Here is a 9,671-nt window from a genome sequence, read left to right on the forward strand (position 1 = left end):
TCCATCTTTTTCACTGGAAGACTGGATCTCCTTACCTGTTGATTTAACACAAGGGTCTCCTGTCCTTACACTGCTGATGGTTCCCAGCTCAGGGTGCTCACAGCCATGAGTAGCCAACACTTAGCAGCACTTTGATTCCCAGAACCATAGAATCATTAGGTTGGAAAGGACCTATAAGATCATCGAGTCCAACTGTTAACCTAGCACTGCCAAGTCCACCACTAAACCACGTCCCTAAGTGCCACATCTACACGTCTTTTAAATACCTCCAGGGATGGTGACTCCACCACTTCCCTGGGCAGCCTGGTCCAATGCTTGTCAAATCTTTCGGTGAAGAATTTTTTCCTAACATCCAATCTAAACCTCCCCTGGCACAACTTGAGGCCATTTCCCCTCATCCTATCACCTGTTACTTGGGAGAAGAGACCGACCCCCACCTCGCTACAACCCCCTTTCAGGTAGTTGTAGAGCGATGAGGTCTCCCCTCAGCCTCCTTTTCTCCAGGCTAAACAGCCCCAGTTCCCTCAGCTGCTCCTCACAAGACTTGTGCTCCAGACCGTTCACCAGCTTTGTTGCCCTTCTCTGGACACGCTCCAGCCCCTCAATGTCTTTCTTGTAGCGAGGGGCCCAAAACTGAACACAGTATTCGAGGTGCGGCCTCACCAGTGCCCAGTACAGGGGGACAATCACCGCCCTGCTCCTGCTGGCCACACTATTTCTGATACAGGCCAGGATGCCGTTGGCCTTCTTGGCCACCTGGGCACAATATCGGCTCATATTCAGCCGGCTGTTGACCAGCACCCCGAGGTCCTTTTCCACCAGGCAGCTTTCCAGCCTCTCTTCCCCAATTCAATATTACATAGCCTGTCCTCCACTTGATTGCTGCTTTTTGGGAATTTTGGTTTCATCACTACAGGTAGAGGCAGCCTCCACCTCTAATCCCACAAGCCTGCACACCCAGGACCTCGCAGTCGAGGTTTGCACAGACCGACCAGACCACGTGGCTACGATGGGTGTGTGTACACACTTGGATCATACGTGACTTTATAAGCTGGGTTAAAGTCCAGTGGCAAGCGAGTTGACAGCTTTGCAAATTATTTCCTCTAGCAAGGGCTCCCGTAATGCCTTTCTGAAATACCTGTTGATATAGGTCTCCTGTGTTTTCTACAGACTGTTAATGTTCTCCTTGCCTATTCCTCCTGATAGCTCCTCATGTCAATTCACAACCACCTAATCATTTCCAGGGGAAAAACAAAACTCCAGGGGCAGATAAACCAGAACTGTCAAACACTTGAAGAGCACAAGCCATAAATTGGATCACACTGTAATAGGCACAATGCAAACAGAAGAACACCTGGGCTGTGATCTACAAAACCAGGTTTAAAACAAGATGCAAAATGTGACAGTGATAAATGAAGAGGCTCTTGGCTTTCTCTGCACTGTCTTGGGGACCAAAGAGCAAGTCTACAGGATCAGACCATAATCAGAAGACAGTTCAGCATCTCTCGAAGTACATGATGGTCATCCTATGTACGGGTGCTCCACAACAACTGACTTCAAGCAGGCAAAATTTTCCTGGCAGCTCCACAGCTTCAGAAAGGGATCAAAATGAAAAGCAACCCGTCTTGAAGGCTACAATAGAAGCTTTCTAAACATGAATTGCTTAAGGCACAGAGAAACATGGTCAGTAAGGTACAAGCAGACAGTAAGAGCGTGCTCTTGAAGCGGCCCTGCTCCTGAGCTGTGCACCAGCCCCCTCCACTGGCACCACTCCTGCTCAGTGGCCCAAAGTGACCATGAACCGAGTGACTCCACGCAACAGGGACAGCTCTCTGCTCTTCTCTTGGCTCTGCCTCCGCACCCTTCTCTGATTACCCCTCTGAAGAGATGGTGGGACGTGTCATCCACGCCATCCTTTGGCACAGCTGTACAGTCAACTCTCTGAGAAGAAGCTCTAAAGTTGTTGTTTGTCCTGTTGATGAGGAGAGCTAAAGTTGGCATAAAAATGGCACATTATTGAACATACTCTGATGATTTTGTACCTGGCCATTTCTTTACTGCTCTCACTTTGATTTTAATAATAGGAGTCACATTTTAAGACAAATAATGCACTTTCACAGGGACGTTAAGGATGTTATTTCAGTCTCTGAAGGCTACGTACCACAGCAGTGAGAACTAGTGATAGATAGACAAATTGCTTGGTCTCTGCACCTGCAGTATAACTAAGGACCTACCTAATGAATGAGCCTAATAAAAATAAGATTTTTCAGAAAGTGCATGCTTAAACCATCTTCTGGATTAGGTCCTAATAGTGAACCCTCTGTGCCAGGAATACATAGCTCATTGTGAAGCAGTTTCCTCGCTTCCCAATTTTTTAAATGGGATATTACGGTGCACTATCCATGTAGAAAAATCAATAGATGCAAAGTTGGGCAAGAAGCTGAGCTTCTTCAATGTGGTTGGCGCTGAGAGCACTCAGCATCTCTCAGGACCAAGGTGCAGGTCCCAACAGCTTGGCCAGCATTTGGATGAGGGTAATCCTTCTCTTGTCAGAAGCAACAGGGACAGTTTGCTTTTAGTGCTTGTTGGGAAAAGTTGAAGGGAGAGAGTGCTCTTCAATAATGCTGCAAATTACCCATGCTTTAAAATGCTAGTCCTTGATTTGTCAGCATAGTTTTGAATAATTTACAGGGGATTTGGCAGGCTGCTGTGATATATAGAGTAATATGCAGGTGGAACACTTTTGAAACAGAAGTTAATTCTTTCCAGGAGAAAAAGGAAATAATTGTGTCAAAACAAGTCTTAACCACTGAGGTTTACCTGTTTCTCAATACACAGGAGTTTGCAAACATGACTCCCAAACAAGAAACACACATATGAGTCTGTGTGCCTTGAGAAGAAAACATTCTTCACAAGTGCCTTTCTTGGTGTTGTATGATCAATCCACCATCTGCTTTTATTTATTCATGATTTCTCAGACTACTACAACAATATTGACATTAAATACAGCTTTGGCTTATTAATTTTTTTTCATTCATATGTATTTTAAGTCAATTTTATTGACTTCCCCTTGGCTTGCTCTTTTAGCTGTTTGGTTGCTTTCCTGGCCTGCTACTTTGTGCCTACCCTTACATCCATTTCCCATGTTTTCTTTCCAGCTCCTTGCTTCTGTTCCAGGTAACCACCAGACAGTAATTTTCTGTTCCAGGTGCTGTGGATGAGCTGAATTAAGATCCCGTTGACCAGACTGAAAATTTTCCCAGCTAAGACTGCAGGTCTGGGGCAGTCCTCCTTGTCCCAGGATCACCGAGGCTCCACGAAGCTGCTCCCAGACCCTGTAGCTATTTCAAGGTGATGGGGACAGCACATCCACATCCCAAGGAGACCACCAATCTCCCACACACCGGGCATATGCAGCTATGTCACTTGTTCTCAGTAGAATTTGTGAAACTCAGGACAGAAAATTGTTAACCACATTTGTCCCCTTTCCTATCTTATTGACACCCAGGATCCCAGGCCTGGCTAGGACTGCACATCTTCTGACAACCCACCTCTGACTTCAACCTGTCACTTCACGACTCTTCCAGCTCATCTCCACATCCCCATCCTTCACCTTTTCACTGCCTCATCCCAGTTTCAAGCAACACAGGCCACATCAAATGGCTAAAAACCAAAGGGCTCCCAGCTAAGGATGAAGTCTGCATTGAGCCCTTAGCCATTAATTTCAAGGAAGAGTTTGCCTACAAACACAGTTTCAAGTTTTGGATCTTGCTCTTAATATGCAATCCCTATGAAAGAGGACAAGTCTCACGCTGCCTCACAGCAGTGATTCACAATCCTATACCCCCAAAAAGCTCCATGTCCATTTTAGGGGGTATTGCCACAGTCTGTTACAGTTTTCTGTAAGGTGTTTTCCCTGCCTCTCCAGGAAAAATCTTCCTTCTTCTCTGTTTCTGCAGCTTTATCTTCCCCCTATGCCTCACGAGTCCGTACTCGTTCCTCTTTGTGCTCTGCTCTCTGATCATTGCTTCCCCTTCTTGTCATATTCTTCACTTGTGGAGTAACAACCTGTCACATTCATAACCTCTTTGCACCAAAAATGTTCTTTGATCTGTGTAAACTACATTTGATGCTGAAATCCTTGATATTAATATCTTTTGTTTGTGTGTCAATGTTCTCTAGAATCTAATTAAGCAATGTTTTGAGAGCATTATATATGTTTGAACAATTTGGCAGAGCAGACAATATGAGCTATTGACCTGCAAGGATAAATTGTGCTAGCAGATCCTAGGAATTCACACGTGCATGCTTCTTTATGCTATTTCTTCTGAAATATGTGCATTTGGAAAGAGGCCTTGCTATGTAATAATCTCTGCAAGGCTTAATCAAGTATCTGCTCATACTCTTTAATTGCAGTGGCAGTTCCAGCAGGGCAAAACAGAAGCAGGTTTAAGCTAACCAACAAAAACAATAATAAAATAAAACAAAGAGCAAGTTCTACCCAAACGCTAATAACAGAGATTATTCAATCAATAGCCTCTTGTTATGAATGAATAGGCTAAATTGCCTTTGAATGATGTAAAGATTGACAAGGCATAGGTCAGCCTAATATAACTACTTACCCTAATTTGACTTCGGCAATTTGAAAGGCGGCATCGGATGGCAGCGGGGTCGAGCCCACCGCGTGCGGGGGGCGTCTGAGCACAGCGGCGATGCCGAGCACGTCCTCAGAGGGTGAGCAGGGGCTCCGTGCAGGGGAGACGGGGATGCTCAGGACCTGGCGGCAAACGCTGCATCCCTCCGCTGGATTGGACCTTGAGAGGGTTTTGAGAAGAGGGAGGGAGGAAGAAGAGCAATGGCAAATTGTGGGAAGGCGAGGCGGAGAGCCGGCACCGCAGGGTGCAGAGCTGTGGTGCGCGCTCACTGCTGGCCGCACTCGCTAGAAAAGGTCTTGCGGCTTAAGGCAAGAAAATCGGGCCGCGTTTCTGAGTTTCGCCCACCTTGACAGCTAAGCCTGTTCAGATGTATCTACCAGGTAAGAGCAGCTCCTGACACCGGCTTTGGAGCCCAGCTTTCCCCATCCCCTTTACAGATATTTGCTGTTGGATGGACAATGCGATACCAATACAAGAGGGAGAAGAGATCTCGGGGCATGCAAGCTTGTTAAGGAGCTGGAAACAAGGGAGCCCAGCACATCAGTGATGACAGTGATACTCACCAGGTGGGACTGGGAACACTGGGGAATGGCTCCACAGGACTTCACAATACTGGACTGGAAAGGAGTTAGAGATTCAGCTTGAAAACTGGCATGTTTTGAACAGTGGGGGTAATTCACCCCAAACCATCCGCCCAACCTTGCTACGAGGCACAAACCCATGGCTGGAGCCGTGACCGTGTCTCTGCTCCTAGAGCAGCAAGCGCACACCTGCAGGACATGTGAAATAAAGGGCACTCTTCCACAGGGGATGCTTGATGAAAAGAACAGGGTTTTACTGTCAGGAACCAACCCCAGCAATCACCCCCCATCCCTCTCCTCTGCTCCGCCAGTCCCAAACAGCAGGAGCCCCTGGGGCTAAAGTCAGTCTCCCAGATGAGGCCCACCGGCTGATCCAGCTGTGCTCCCAAGGAACCCTGTGCCTCCTGCCAAAATAATCAGCTCCCCACATTTGATTTCCTCAGCCGGGCACTGGCACAGCACCGAGGGTGTCCGTTCCACCCACGCCTACCACAGAGGATGCAGGGAGAAAAATGTTCCCGATGGGAATTTGAGCTTTTCTAACACTCACCCGGTTTGCAGGATGGTTTTGCATCCCTTTTTCCTGTTAATAGATAACGTCCGGAGGTTGTGTACAAACATATCCGCTTTGCAGCGTGCTTTGGGCCAAAGCAGCAGCAGCTCAAGGTGGAGGAAGGGCCACGGGGAGACTTCGCTTCTGCCTTTGCACGGGGAGAAACTTCCCTGAAGTGCAACGCTTTTCCAGCATTTGGGCATCCCGTGTCTGGCCTTCAGCAAGGCTGGGCTCCTCCAGAAACAGCACAGTGCCATCTGTTGGCTTCCTCACCCTGCGATGGAGCAAACCCCTCAAAAGTCCTGGGAAACGGGAGAAAACTAGGGAAAAAACCCGTTATGTGCACCCCGGGTTTCCCCATGCTGCTGCCTGCCCTCGTCTCTAACTTCTGCAGGCAGAGATGATGGGTCTGGCAGCGTAAACACTTTGCTTTTCCATCTGATGCCTCGTGTCTCGTGTGAGCAGGACCGTGGTGCTGTCCTCCTCGTGGGTCTGCTTCTCCAGCGTTAACGGTGACAGCTCATTCCCACTGGGATACTGGATAATTAACTACCACCACCACCACCACGTGCCATGTCTCTTCCACCACACCTTCCTGGAATTTTTTTCCAGGTGGAAAAAGGGATTTTTTTCAGGAATACACAGATGCTGCATGACCCTGCTGGAACTGCCCATGTCCAGACATCCTGGACAGACAGACAGCACAGGTAAAATGTGTCCAGGGCTCACGTACCTGCACAGTAAATCCGACACATCCGAGTTCGGCACAGCAAACCGAGCAGAAATGGGCATCTTCCAAAAAGGCTTCAGTTCAGTGTGCTCCTGGGTGAAGGAACGAGTGCCCTCACCCTGCACCTGGGCTGTCTCGCTGTGTTTTAACTGGAAGCACCTACATCAAGGTGGTGGGTGGATTTATTGCTGTGCATTGCTTGCATGTCAGCTTCAGTGCTCAGGGATGATTCAGGTTGAATGGCTCTGAACAAATGCAGATTATATTACCGCTGTACAGGATTAAGGAACACGGTTCTGCTCTGAACATTTTTCACTGCATTAAAGAAATAAAGAAAAAATGCCAAAAAAAAGTCTGAAATTCCTAATGGAGGGAAAAAAAGATTTTTTTTCTGATTTTTTTTTTTTTTAACCCACTCTTTTTACTGGAGGTGAACATTTTGCAAGTGAATCCAGAGATGGTGGGCCAGAGTGAGGCACTGAAATATGCTGCCTGGGGCTGGGCAGGAAGTCCAGGCTCCAGTCCTGATCGCCCTACCGCCTCTCCCGCCTTGAATTTTCCACCTGCAAATGCAGATAATGCTGCCATGCCCCTCCACCTCATGGGAGTGGCCTAAGGCTTCATTAGTTAATACCGGCAAATGGACTTTGAGGGTGTAAAGTGCTCCATAAATGTTAAATATTATTATTCTTGCTACAAAGCAAGAATTGAAGGCACAGGGATAAAGTTCAGCTGAAGAGCTCTCTCATAAACAGATAAAATAGTGTCCTGAATGACGTATGGATAGAAAGTTTACACCACTTACTTCCACAGAAGGATGCAATTTCCACCTGGAGTAGTTTCAGTCTCTAGTTTAAAGGAAGTTCACATGTGTCCAGAACAACCACGTTTAGTTTGCATGTGACCTAAGCAGTGGAGAGGATGAGAGAAGGTGATGCTGACGTGTCCCCATCCACGTCCGTCTGCCCCAGGAGCTGGGCTGGGGGCTCTCCCCCCATCCCCAGCACACGGTGTGTTTTCAGCAGCAGGTCTTTGCTGCTCTCCACGCAGAAACGGCATTTTTCCACTCCGGAAAGTGGGATTGGGGAGATCCCTGTGAAGCGGCATCATGTTATTTAATAAGCCAAGCTGGTGAGTTAAGGATGGGCGTCCTGTGGATCTCAGCCCTGGCTGCAGCTGAGGATGGGTCCTGCTTTTTGCATTCAGGCAGTTGTCCTCACGATCCGGATGATGGTCTTAGGGGCACAAGCCAGGCACTGGGGAGCCAGTCTGGGGGAAATAAAAGGCTTTTAAAATTTTCTACTTCCCTTACATTAAAACTAAGTGAAGGAAACGTTTGAGTCACTATTTCTGAGGTGAGATGTTGTGCTTGTTTCTGTGCTCTCCCGGGGGATGAGCTGGAGCACGTGGGGGACAACCTGCACATCAGCTCTAGCCACAACGGCACAGCGTGGGCTATTTCTTTCTGGAGTTTTCTTAATAATTTTTTGAACCCAAGTAGACCCAAATTTTAAAGAAAATAATTTCCTGTTCTGCTCTTTCATTACTATTAAACCCTCAAATATTTTAGAAATATGCAAAGGGCAGCAGCATCCAGTGATCCAAGCTGTATTTTGGGAGTGAGGATGCTGCACACTCAGGGTGAGCCTAAGCAAGGCAGCGGCCAGATCCGTGCCTTGGTTTCCCTTCCCGTGAGATGCAGCTAACACCTATTGACCCATGTGCAAAACACTTTCTAAACCACGCATGAAAGGCCTTACACAAGTAGTTATTAATATTAATAATAATAATTGTTGTTGTTACTAAGCCAACTATAAAAATAATTTTTCAGAGAAACAAAGTGCCCTGTCTCTCGGTGATAGATTACAGCGATGCTAGAAATTACTCACAGTATGAAGCTGGTTTCCAGTCTGGTTCCTTTCAATAAATTATAGACCCAAGCCCCCAGTACGTACAGTTTACCAAAGTAAATTCAAAGTAGGCAGAAAGTATAGTCTCCCATCAATTTTGCTCGTGATCATTTGGGGTTTGCTCCTGAGAAGGAGAAGTTAAATATCCCCCAGCAGTTTCCCAGCACCTTTTGCTGGGGCTGGTGGGGACGTGGCAGGGCAGCCAGTCCCAGGCTGCGCACGGGCAAACAGAGGGTCCTGGTGCAAATGGGGGTCCCTGTGCAAAAGGGGACACGTCCCGGCCACCCCGTGCCCATGCACTGCCACCCTTAGGTGCCGCTCAGCCCTCACCCGCTGCATCCCATGACCTTACCGGGGTGGCTGCAGCTCCCTCTGCGCCATCTTCTTTATTTTTTTTTTTTTTTTTTTTTTTCATTTTCGGGTTTCACCGCCCTTGTTTATCCACTAAATTCCTTCCAGATGGGGCTGCCGCTTTTCCTCCTTCCTTCACGCCGGCACCACGCGAGCGGCGCGCGGAGGCTGCCCATCGGCAGGTGTAGGGCAGAGCGCAGCATATGCCGCGGGTTTGGCACCGCCGGCTGCGGCGGCAGCTTCTGCGCTTGTCTCGCCGGGCAGCGCTCAGCTGGGACCTGGCGCCGCTCGCAAACACCATCTGGCCTTGGCAGGCCTGCTGCCCGAGGAGCCGTTCCCCACGCAGGCAGCCCGGACGGACGAACGGTGCCAGCCACGCTCGGCGTGGCTGAGGTGCCGCAACGTCGCTGGGGATGGGGCTCGGAGAACGGACCGGGGAGCCTGACCCCATGCAAAGGGGAGGCTTTGGCAACCCCTCAGATGTGTTAAACCAGCTCAGGCATCACCTTCATGGCCCCCCAGGACCTCCCCAGCCCCTCCAGCATCAGGCGGTGGGGAGGTGGCACCAGGATGCTCCTCGACACGGCGGGGAGCCCTCCCTGGTGCGAGGCGTGGGGCTCCAGCACACTGCGGCAAGGCAGCAGCCTCTGCTTCCAGCGCCTGAACCAGCACAGTGCAGGCAGGAGAAAAGCCACAAATGGGAATTATTTATGGCAGAACGAATATCTCTGCTCAGGGGGTCTGCCCCGGAAAGCTGCCCTGTGCCTCTGACCAGCATGGCACACCTGGGAGAGGAGGGTATTTGTGCAGCACCCCGTCTCTTCCTCCCACAGCAAGTGCCAGCACTAAAACCATTTCTGGGTGTCTGGACTAATGTCAAAGTGAATAAAA

At 48.9% G+C, this 9,671-nt stretch overlaps 1 protein-coding gene across 4 annotated transcripts in view; it reads right to left on the reverse strand.

Annotated features, from left to right (window-relative positions):
• Window positions 1–5,885, reverse strand: part of ZFAND2A (zinc finger AN1-type containing 2A) — a 173,185-nt gene extending 167,300 nt beyond the window's left edge. For all 4 annotated transcript variants that reach the window (XM_069810232.1, XM_069810231.1, XM_069810233.1 and 1 more), the window contains exon 1: window positions 5,880–5,885. The gene's annotated coding sequence lies outside the window, so the exon portion shown is untranslated. The remainder of the gene's footprint in view (window positions 1–5,879) is intronic.
• Window positions 5,886–9,671: the final 3,786 nt, after the last annotated feature.

This window comes from Haliaeetus albicilla, chromosome 22, assembly GCF_947461875.1.
Source record: "Haliaeetus albicilla chromosome 22, bHalAlb1.1, whole genome shotgun sequence".
In the NCBI taxonomy this organism is placed as follows: Eukaryota; Metazoa; Chordata; class Aves; order Accipitriformes; family Accipitridae; genus Haliaeetus; species Haliaeetus albicilla.